Genomic DNA, 11,994 nt, shown 5'->3' on the forward strand with positions numbered 1-11,994 from the left:
TTTTTTTTCCACACTGAAGAAATTATTTGCTTGCTTAGTGTCTTCTTCGCTAATACCATGCAACCATTTCAGATGCTCCAATAGGTGCACTCACAACTCGTAGCACGTTGTCGATAGTCACAAAACACTTATATTCACTTCTCTTATTCTCTTCTGGAAACCTGTACCCTGTTCAAGAACCATGTGGAAAGAAAGAAAGAATGAAATGAAATATTGGAGTTTTACGCCCCACGTTCCCACGTTTATGCCGGTTAGGCTAAAGGAGACGGTGATTATGAGAAATGAGTGAAATGGTGGAATGAAGAAAGTGGGAGGAAACGGGAGAACCCCTAGAAAACCCATGAGCACGTTGTTTGTCCACCACAAAACCCACACGGCGCGACCTGGGATCGAACCAAGGACCCCACGCACCGGAGGTGAACGCTCTACCACTGAGCCACCGCGCCTCCTGGAAACACAATGAACACTTCAATTTCATGTAATTTATTGATAATATTTCTGCTATCCCTCACTGGTTATCATATATGTATGTAACAAAAGTTCATTTTTGCAGATTTCTTAAATCTACACTTTGAATTGCAGAAGCTCGATTTTGGAAAAAGCATGAAGTTAGTCCATGATGACCCGTTACTGCAATAAAAGCCAAAGATGACTTTGGTAAATACCAGTTGTTGTTTGTTTGTTTGTTTAATTGTCGAATTCGGTTCTTGACAACAAGACGAGAGTAATACCCGGAGTTGGTACTTGCACTATACTCACGAATTCTGCAGGTTTAGGGGCCGCGGTGGCTCAGTGGTAGAGCGTTCACCTCTGGTGCTTGGGGTCCTGGGTTCGATCCCAGCCCCCGCCAACTGAACTTTGTGGTGGACAAACACCGTGTGCGTTGGTTTTCTCGGGGTTCTCCCGTTTCCTCTCACTTTCTTCATTCCACCATTTCATTCATTAGTCATCATCACCGTCTCCTTTAGCCTAACCGGCATAAACGTGGAACGTAAAACTCCAATATTTCATTTCATTTTTTTTCTTTGTTTCCAGATGGTTCTTCAACAGGGTACAGGTTTCCAGAAGAGAATAAGAGAAGTGAATATAAATGTTTTGTGACTATCGACAAGATTTCATTTCTCTTCTGCAGGTTTAATACTTTGAATCTGTTTTCCGTTTTGCCATGTTGCCATATTCTTATCCCCCCTTGCACTTTGTTGCACTTTCATTGTTTTCACTGTTGCCAACTGTGACTTCCAAGTTAACGAAAGTTTGCTAACTTCAAAAGGCTGTAGTTCGTTCATGAAGCATTGGTCGAGAATGCTATTTGGTGTGTTTATTATTCATGTACAGTTGAACCATCTGACAAAATTTAAGAATTTTAAATTATGATGTTTTTGAGAAAATGGCGATTTTTGAAAATTTGCCGATTTCTCGAATTTTTTGCGATAAAACGGTTGCACACAGAAGCGATACAATTTTTTTGGGGGGGAAAGCGGGTAACTACGTCTTACCAACCGTGAAAACGAAATTTAAAATTCGAACCGGAAGTGCTCAAAAAAAAAGCACAAACTTCGACTTTTCACATAAACTTACGTTCATTTGTTAATTTATGTACAAAAAATACAAATGCGCAAAACAAACTGTAATAAAATATAGTTTATTCATATCCCTATGTGCATACCACAACAAGAATTGTAACTCTACATGTCTCCATTGCTGAATTGTGAGGCTCCGAATTTGACCATTTTCCATGTTTTCTACAATTCATGAATTGTACTCCCCGTCCTTGATGGCCCATTACTTGGCGGGAACTTTTTTCCGACAAAAAAAAAGAGAGGTCCCAAAATTAAAACATGTCTAGTTCCTATAAATAAAAGTTCGAACAATATCTGAGATGGTGATGGTACATATTTATTTTTTAATTAATTATTCATTTATTTATTTATTTATTTATTTGCCTGAATTGAAATGGAAGCCACCGGATATTTAGTAAGGACATCTAATTTAAGTTAAAAACAACTTAAGTTTCTCATTAATTTTTAGTTACTATAAAGACATTTTTTTTTTTTTTGCATTTTCTTTTTCTATAATAGATTATTAAAACACATGGTACAAAACATAAGAAATGTTTATTAATCACTGACCTGTTCCGGGAGATCAGAAAAAAGTGATTACGCGCTGGTTTTGCAATGAAAATGGTGTAATTTATGCTATGTATTGGGTAGTTCAGGAAGTGAGTATTTATTGAATGTTTTATTATTATTATTATTATTCGATATGCCCATTAAACCATATAGTTGAGACTATTGTATTAATAGAAAGTTGAGACTATAATAATAATAAACTTTCATAGAAATAAGCACTAACTATACATTTAAATACGAAGAATGGGTCAAATAAAATTTACTCTAGGCAGCCAATGACACCCCAAAGTAAACAAACTTTTGTTCGTTATAATATATCGAACGTAAAGGAACGACATTGGTTAATTTGGCGCTTTATTGATGCATTTCGAAGGAAAAAAGAGAAGCAGGACACGAGGCAATGCTTCGAGAAGACGATCCGCCCAAGAAAAGGAGAAAATTCCCGACGAGAGCTCACGTCGTGGTTCGGATTCCACGTTAATCAGTAAGTTCACGTTTTGTATAGCCTTGCTGCTCACGGGACGTTAAACTCAAAATCAACTGAACTGAAAGAAGAAAATATATTCAAGCTGATGAAAAATTTCGCCGTGCAGAATTTTGAAACTGTTGATATTGCAGAATAATACTGGATTTGGCCCATAATTCCGTCATGGTAATTGTAACATAAGACAAAGAAAATTATTCAATAGGTATATTAGATTTCACTATTTACTTCTTGTTTCAGTGTTGTTTCCTTTCCAATTATCTGTGTTGCAAATACGTAGTAATAAGCAGTAATGCAGTGTTATGAATTGCTATGAAGTTATGAATATCCTTTACGTTAGAGATATTGTAAAGATAACTTCACATAAGTTTACTTTGGGGTGTTGTAGGATGCCTACAGCAAATTTTATTTTAGCCCAATATAGATTCATGCTGAAAAAAAGTTCTGCAGGTCATTGTCTCCGATTTTCCTGAAATTAGGATATATCATTCTAAAAACAAAATAATTAGACCCATTTTTTCTGCATTATACAAAAAATAGAACTAAATTAAGCATTTGTTGCAACTGAGACTTTTAGTGACTGTTTGCCATAGGACTATAAAGTAACGAAAATTTAGAGTTTTTAAGATGGCATTTTAAAGCACCCCCGTGAAGTTAGCGACCAAAAGTTTAATAAATCGATATTTTTTTAGAGTTCTGAGTAGCACTCAAAGAGTTCTAGAGTTCTTGATAGGTTAGACCAATAGTTCTGGGTAAATAAAGATTTTATAGCGATTTTAAAATGTTGGTGCTAACATCACGCAACACCAAAAATCTTAAAATATCTATATTTTTTTAGAGTTCTGAGTAGCACTCAAAGAGTTCTAGAGTTCTTGATAGGTTAGACCAATAGTTCTGTGTAAATAAAGATTTTATAGCGATTTTAATGTTTCGGTGCTAACTTCACGCAACACCAAAAATCTTAAAATCTCTATAATTTTTCAGAGTTCTGAGTAGCACTCAAAGAGTTCTAGAGTTCTTCATAGGCTAGACAAATAGTTCTGGGCAAATAAAGATTTTATAGCGATTTTAAAATTGAGGTGCTAACTTCTCGCAACACCAAAAATCTTAAAATGTCTTTATTTTTTTAGAGTTCTGATTAGCAATCAAAGAGTTCTAGAGTTCTTGCTAGGGTAGACCAATAGTTCTGGGTAAATAAAGATTTTATAGCGATTTTAAAGTTTCGGTGCTAGCTTCATGCAACACCAAAAATCTTAAAATCTCTATATTTTTTTAGAGTTCTGAGTAGCACTCAAAGAGTTCTAGAGTTCTTGATAGGTTAGACCAATAGTTCTGGGTAAATAAAAATTTTATAGCGATTTTTAAGTTTCGGTGCTCATTCACGCAAAACCAAAAATCGTAAAATCTCTATATTTTTTAGAGTTCTGAGTAGCACTCTAAGAGTTCTAGAGTTCTTGCTAAGTTAGACGAATAGTTCTGGGTAAATAAATATTTTATAGCGATTTTAAAGTTTCGGTGCTAAGTTCACGCAGCACCAACATTCTTAAAATCTCTATATTTTTAGATTTCTGAGTAGCACTCAAAGAGTTTAGGAGTTCTTGCTAGGTTAGACCAATAGTTCTAGGTAAATAAACATTTTATAGCGATTTTAAAATGTTTACATGTTTAAAATGTAAAATGAGTAAAATGAAATTCTACTCAAATTGTGCACCGAGATTTAGAATTTGAGCTCTTAGTGTTTAAAGTTTTAAGTGGACTTAGACTTTTTAAATTGAAAGCTCAAACTCCGGGAGTTTTTTTTTTTTTTTGAAAGCTGAAATTCTACTGAATATCTGGACGTAGTTTGAGAAGTTGAGCTTTCGGTCGTCCTGCAGCGTGAAGTTGGCAGGACCACCTTTCACATGGACTAAGGGCCTTTAAATTGAAAGCTCAAATTCTGGAAGTTGTTTTTTCTGAGAGCTCAAATTCTATTCAATATCTGCACGGAGTTTCAAAATTTGAACTGTTGGTGTCCTGGTACGATGTGTTGAAAATTGCAGCTTTTAAGTGGACTTAGACCCTTTAAATTAAAAGCTTAAATTCCGGGATTTGGTTTTTTTGAAAGCTTAAAATCTACTGAATATTTGGACTAAGTTTGAGCTTTCGGTGTTCCTGTAGCGTGAAGTTGGCAGGCCCACTTTTCACATGGACTTAGAGCCTTTAAATTGAAAGTTCAAATTCTGGGAGTTCGTTTTTCTGAGAGCTCAACTTCTACTCAATATCTGCACGAAGTTTCAGAATTTGAGCTGTTGGTGTCCTGCTACGATGTGTTCAAAATTGCAGCTTTTAAGTGGACTTAGACCCTTTAAATTGAAAGCTCAAATTCCTGGAGTTGGTTTTTTTGAAAGCTCAAATTCTAGTGAATACCTGGACGGAGTTTGAGAACTTGAGCTTTCGGTGGTCCTGCAGCGTGAAGTTGGCAGAACCAAATTTCAAATGGACTTAGAGCCTTTAAATTGAAAGCTCAAATTCTGGGGGTTGTTTTTCCTGTGAGCTCAAATTCTACTCAATATCTGCACGGAGTTTCAGAATTTGAGCTGTTGGTGTCCTGGTACGATGTGTTCAAATTTGCAGCTTTTAAGTGGACTTAGACCCTTTAAATTGAAAGCTCAAATTCCTGGAGTTGGTTTTTTTGAAAGCTCAAATTCTAGTTAATACCTGGACGGAGTTTGAGAACTTTAGCTTTCGGTGGTCCTGCAGCGTGAAGTTGGCAGAACGACATTTCAAATGGACTTACAGCCTTTAAATTGAAAGCTCATATTTTGGGAGTTGGTTTTTCTAAGAGCTCAAATTCTACTCAAATTCTGCACCGAGTTTCAGAATTTGAGCTGTTAGTAGTCCTGCCAACTTCTTGCACCTGCAACTGTCGATTTCTATCTTTTGGGTAACATTGTTTGAATTTTATTACGCACGTGTTATATACTTGTTAATGATTTCCAAAGATTGCATGTGTGATCAGCAGATTATGACGAAACATTTATTTCCCATTTATTCCCTTATTTTGCGAGAATTGTTCTAACTTTTCATGAGAAACTTTAGAATTCTTCAAGTGCTACTCAGAACTCTAGAAAAATACAGAGATTTTAAGAATTTTGGTTTTGAATGATGTTAGCAGCGAAACTTTAAAATCGCTATAAAATCTTTATTTACCCAGAACTATTGGTCTAATCTAGCAGGAGCTCTAGAACTCTTTAAGTGCTACTAAGAACTCTAATAAACACACATTTCATGATTTCTTGTTTTGCGTGAAGGTAGCAGCGAAATATTTAAATCTTTATAATTTTTTTTTTACCCAGAACTATTGGTCTAACCTAGCAAAAACTCTAGAACTCGTTTAGTGCTAAGCCGAACTCTAAAAAAAAAATATACAGATTTTAAGATTTTTGGTGTTACGTAAAGTTAGCAGCGAAACTTTAAAATCGCTATAAAATCTTTATTTACCCAGAACTCTTCGTGTAACCTAGCAGGAACTCTAGAACTCTTTAAGTGCTACTCAGACCTCTGATAAATACACATTTTATGATTTTTGTTTTGCGTGAAGGTAGCAGCAAATCATTAAAATCGCTATAAAATCCTTATTTACCAAGAACTATTGGTCTAACCTAGCAAGAACTCTAGAACTCTTTGAGTGCTACTCAGAACTCTAAAAAATTTTGAGATTTTAAAATTTTGGTATTGCGTGAAGTTACCACCTAAACTTTAACTCTTTGAGTGCTACACAGAACTCTAAAAAAATAAAGACATTTAAGATTTTTGGTGTTGCGTTAAGTTACCACCTAAACTTTAAAATCGCTATAAAATCTTTATTTACCCAGAACTATTGCTCTAGAATTGCAAGGGCGTGGGAGACCCGGGTTCGATTCCCGGCGGGAGCTCATGTGGTTCGGATTCCACGTTAATCAGTAGGTCCACGTCTCATATAGCCTCGCTGCTGAAAGGGACGCTAAACTAAAATCAACTCAACTCTAGCCTTGCAAGGACTCTAGAACTCTTTGAGTGCTACTGAGAACTAAAAAATATAGATATTTTATAATTTTTGGTGTTGCGTGAAGATAGCTCCTCAACTTTAAAATCGCTAGAAAATCTTTATTTACTCAGAACTATTGGTCTAACCTAGCAAGAACTCTAGAACTCTTTGAGTGCTACTCAGAACTGTAAAAAATATAGAGATTTTAAGATTTTTGGTGTTGCGTGAAGTTAGCACCGAAACTTCAAATTCGCTATAAAATCTTTATTTACCCAGAACTATTGGTCTAACCTATCAAGAACTCTAGAACTCTTTGAGTGCTACTCAGAACTCTAAAAAAATATTGGTATTTTAAGATTTTTGGTGTTGCGTGAAGTTACCACCTAAACTTTAACTCTTTCAGTGCTACTCAGAACTAAAAAAATATTGATATTTTATGATTTTTGTTTTTTCTTGAAGTTAGCAGCTAAACTTTAAAATCGCTGTAAAATGTTTATTTACCCAGAACTATTAGTCTAACCTAGCAAGAACTCCAGAACTCTTTGAGTGCTACTCAGAACTCTAAAAAAATATAGAGATTTTAAGATTTTTGGTGTTGCGTGAAGTTAGCACCAAAATTTTAAAATCGCTATCAAATCTTTATTTACTCAGAACTATTGGTCTAACCTAGCAAGAACTCTAGAACTCTTTGAGTACTACTCAGAACTCTAAAAAAAATTAAGACATTTTAAGATTTTTGGTGTTGCGTGAAGTTAGCACCACAATTTTAAAATCGCTATAAAATCTTTATTTACCCAGAACTATTGGTCTAACCTAGCAAAGAACTCTAGAACTCTTTGAGTACTACTCAGAACTCTAAAAAATTAAGACATTTTAAGATTTTTGGTGTTGCGTGAAGTTAGCACCAAAATTTTAAAATCGCTATAAAATCTTTATTTACCCAGAACTATTGGTCTAACCTAGCAAGAACTCTAGAACTCTTTGAGTGCTACTCAGAACTCTAAAAAAATATCGATTTATTAAACTTTTGGTCGCTAACTTCACGGGGGTGCGCGCTAATGATGGGAGGCTGATGATAGTTCATCACATAGGAAGACACTTTGAAATGCTAGGTGAGTCGCAACACTTTCTTTCTTTTTCTGGGATTCATCCTTACTTACGGTCAAATTTGGTACCGTCTATGAAGTATCTGTATGTGGCGTATCTTGAAATCATCTCGGTTGATAGCCTCCAAACACTGTGGACTCCTAAAATAAAGCAATTGTAAAATTACTATTTGTAGCATGTGAGGCAAAATTTAAAAACGAAAGATATCTCAGAATCAATTTTAAGTCAAACGAAGCGTTTTATGCGTCTTTTTAATATATATACATCTTACCTCAGGCTATCCAAAATACTAAAACATTGTTTCCTATATATTTGGAAGTTACATGCTAAATATCTTAATAACTATCACTCAAATTTGGTACGCTGAATAAAGTTATAGTGTAGATATAGAATTGAAACTATGATCCAAACTTAAAATAATGATATTACAGAACACAATAAACTTAACTTAGGATGAAAATGGAAATTGTAGATGCATGAGTATTACTGAGCGAAGGAAGGAAAGTAACTCAGCTGGGTTACGAGTTTGACAGAGTTCATACACAGAAATCATTCGGTGGTTTATATTACCAGCTTCGACTTAAGAGATAAAGAAGATAAGCTCACTTTAAAAAGTTAAAAAGAAAAAAAACTTTTAAAAGATTTAATTTATTCTTAATTTGTGTTCAGTATTTGTAAATAAATAATGTAGAAAACCGACACAGAGCTTGCCCGCTGGACTCTGGCGCCCTAATCCCAACTCCGCTATTTGCATGCCTACCATAAAATAATAGATATATAAACTTTTTTTTAAAAAAAGTGCAGATTAAGGGTTGCTTAATATTTACATTTTTTTAACGATACTTACAGTATGGCGCTAAATTCGTCGTACAATAGCAAAGGAGTGTTTCCTGAGAGCAAAACAAACAAAAAAGTTCCAATAAACTTAGGGCGAAAAGCCCATCGTTCACGTGTTATAGGCTCCCGAAAACATGAAAAAAAATCAATTCTAAAGGTCCACAGCTCCAAAACTATGGGACCTACCAAAGTCGGGTCAAGACTTCACTTAGGAACTAGTATGTGCTCTATCTAAAAATACATGTTTTAGAATCCTAAGGAATCACCCCTCTGCTTTTGTACACCGAATTTAGCACCATACTGTATAAATTAATAAGGTAGAACTATATGTGGTCCTTCTCACTATGCTCTCTTATATATATATCTTAAAGGCTAGTGATAAATAACACCAGCGCTCTGCTCCTATACCACCCTGTGATACCGGAGCAGGACATTTGGACGCAAAGCTGTATATCTAAATAGGTTAATCTACTTAAATGGGCTATAATGCATTTCAAAAATAGAAACCGGATGATTACGTACTAAAAGCCTTAAAAATAGGCACTAATATCACTAAAACTCTAAAAAAAAATAACTGCACAACCTAAAATTAAGAAGTTCGGAAAGGTTAAATTTGATGCAAATTTTCTTTAAAATGCCATCTTAAAAACTCTAAATTTTCGTTACTTTATAGTCCTATGGCAAACAGTCACTAAAAGTCTCAGTTGCAACAAATGCTTAATTTAGTTCTATTTTTTGTATAATGCAGAAAAAATGGGTCTAATTATTTTGTTTTTAGAATGATATATCCTAATTTCAGGAAAATCGGAGACAATGACCTGCAGAACTTTTTTTCAGCATGAATCTATATTGGGCTAAAATAAAATTTGCTGTAGGCATCCTACAACACCCCAAAGTAAACTTATGTGAAGTTATCTTTACAATATCTCTAACGTAAAGGATATTCATAACTTCATAGCAATTCATAACACTGCATTAGTGCTTATTACTACGTATTTGCAACACAGATAATTGGAAAGGAAACAACACTGAAACAAGAAGTAAATAGTGAAATCTAATATACCTATTGAATAATTTACTTTGTCTTATGTTACAATTACCATGACGGAATTATGGGCCAAATCCAGCATTATTCGGCAATGTCAACAGTTTCAAAATTCTGCACGGCGAAATTTTTCATCAGCTTGAATATATTTTCTTCTTTCAGTTCAGTTGATTTTGAGTTTAACGTCCCGTGAGCAGCAAGGCTATACAAAACGTGAACTTACTGATTAACGTGGAATCCGAACCACGACGTGAGCTCTCGTCGGGAATTTTCTCCTTTTCTTGGGCGGATCGTCTTCTCGAAGCATTGCCTCGTGTCCTGCTTCTCTTTTTTCCTTCGAAATGCATCAATAAAGCGCCAAATTAACCAATGTCGTTCCTTTACGTTCGATATATTATAACGAACAAAAGTTTGTTTACTTTGGGGTGTCATTGGCTGCCTAGAGTAAATTTTATTTAACCCATTCTTCCTATTTAAATGTATAGTTAGTGCCTATTTCTATAAAATTTTATTATTATTATAGTCTCAACTTTCTATTAATACAATAGTCTCAACTATATGGTTTAATGGGCATATCGAATAATAATAATAATAATAAAACATTCAATAAATACTCACTTCCTGAACTACCCAATACATAGCATAAATTACACCATTTTCATTGCAAAATCAGCTCGTAATCATTTTTTCTGATCTCTCGGAACAGGTCAGTGATTAATAAACATTTCTTATGTTTTGTACCATGTGTTTTAATAATCTATTATAGAAAAAGAAACTGCAAAAAAAAAATATGTCTTTATAGTAACTAAAAATTAATGAGAAACTTAAGTTGTTTTTAACTTAAATTAGATGTCCTTACTAAATATCCGGTGGCTTCCATTTCAATTCAGGCAAATAAATAAATAAATAAATAAATGAATAATTAATTAAAAAATAAATATGTACCATCACCATCTCAGATATTGTTCGAACTTTTATTTATAGGAACTAGACATGTTTTAATTTTGGGACCTCTCTTTTTTTTGTCGGAGAAAAGTTCCCGCCAAGTAATGGGCCATCAAGGACGGGGAGTACAATTCATGAATTGTAGAAAACTTGGAAAATGGTCAAATTCGGAGCCTCACAATTCAGCAATGGAGACATGTAGAGTTATAATTCTTGTTGTGGGATGCACATAGGGATATGAATAAACTATATTTTATTACAGTTTGTTTTGCGCATTTGTATTTTTTGTACATAAATTAACAAATGAACGTAAGTTTATGTGAAAAGTCGAAGTTTGTGCTTTTTTTGAGCACTTCCGGTTCGAATTTTAAATTTCGTTTTCACGGTTGGTAAGACGTAGTTACCCGCTTTCCCCCAAAAAAAAAAATTGTATCGCTTCTGTGTGCAACCGTTTTATCGCAAAAAATTCGAGAAATCGGCAAATTTTCAAAAATCGCCATTTTATCAAAAACATCATAATTTAAAATTCTTAAATTTTGTCAGATGGTTCAACTGTACATGAATAATAAACACACCAAATAGCATTCTCGACCAATGCTTCATGAACGAACTACAGCCTTTTGAAGTTAGCAAACTTTCGTTAACTTTGAAGTCACAGTTGGCAACAGTGAAAACAATGAAAGTGCAACAAAGTGCAAGGGGGGATAAGAATATGGCAACATGGCAAAACGGAAAACAGATTCAAAGTATTAAACCTGCAGAAGAGAAATGAAATCTTGTCGATAGTCACAAAACATTTATATTCACTTCTCTTATTCTCTTCTGGAAACCTGTACCCTGTTGAAGAACCATCTGGAAACAAAGAAAAAAAATGAAATGAAATATTGGAGTTTTACGTTCCACGTTTATGCCGGTTAGGCTAAAGGATTCGGTGATGATGACTAATGAATGAAATGGTGGAATGAAGAAAGTGAGAGGAAACGGGAGAACCCCGAGAAAACCCACGCACACGGTGTTTGTCCACCACAAAGTTCAGTTGGCGGGGGCTGGGATCGAACCCAGGACCCCAAGCACCAGAGGTGAACGCTCTACCACTGAGCCACCGCGGCCCCTAAACCTGCAGAATTCGTGAGTATAGTGCAAGTACCAACTCCGGGTATTACTCTCGTCTTGTTGTCAAGAACCGAATTCGACAATTAAACAAACAAACAAACAACAACTGGTATTTACCAAAGTCATCTTTGCCTTTTATTGCAGTAACGGGTCATCATGGACTAACTTCATGCTTTTTCCAAAATCGAGCTTCTGCAATTCAAAGTGTAGATTTAAGAAATCTGCAAAAATGAACTTTTGTTACATACATATATGATAACCAGTGAGGGATAGCAGAAATATTATCAATAAATTACATGAAATTGAAGTGTTCATTGTGTTTCCAGGA

At 34.7% G+C, this 11,994-nt stretch overlaps 1 non-coding gene across 1 annotated transcript; it reads right to left on the reverse strand.

The window, feature by feature from the left end:
- Positions 1-374: 374 nt before the first annotated feature.
- Positions 375-446, reverse strand: TRNAR-CCG (transfer RNA arginine (anticodon CCG)). The gene has a single exon. It is a non-coding gene; the product is annotated as a tRNA-Arg (tRNA).
- Between the last annotated feature and the right edge of the window lie 11,548 nt (positions 447-11,994).

This window comes from Thermobia domestica, chromosome 4 (assembly GCF_964235325.1).
Source record: "Thermobia domestica chromosome 4, izTheDome1.hap1.1, whole genome shotgun sequence".
Classification (NCBI taxonomy): Eukaryota; Metazoa; Arthropoda; class Insecta; order Zygentoma; family Lepismatidae; genus Thermobia; species Thermobia domestica.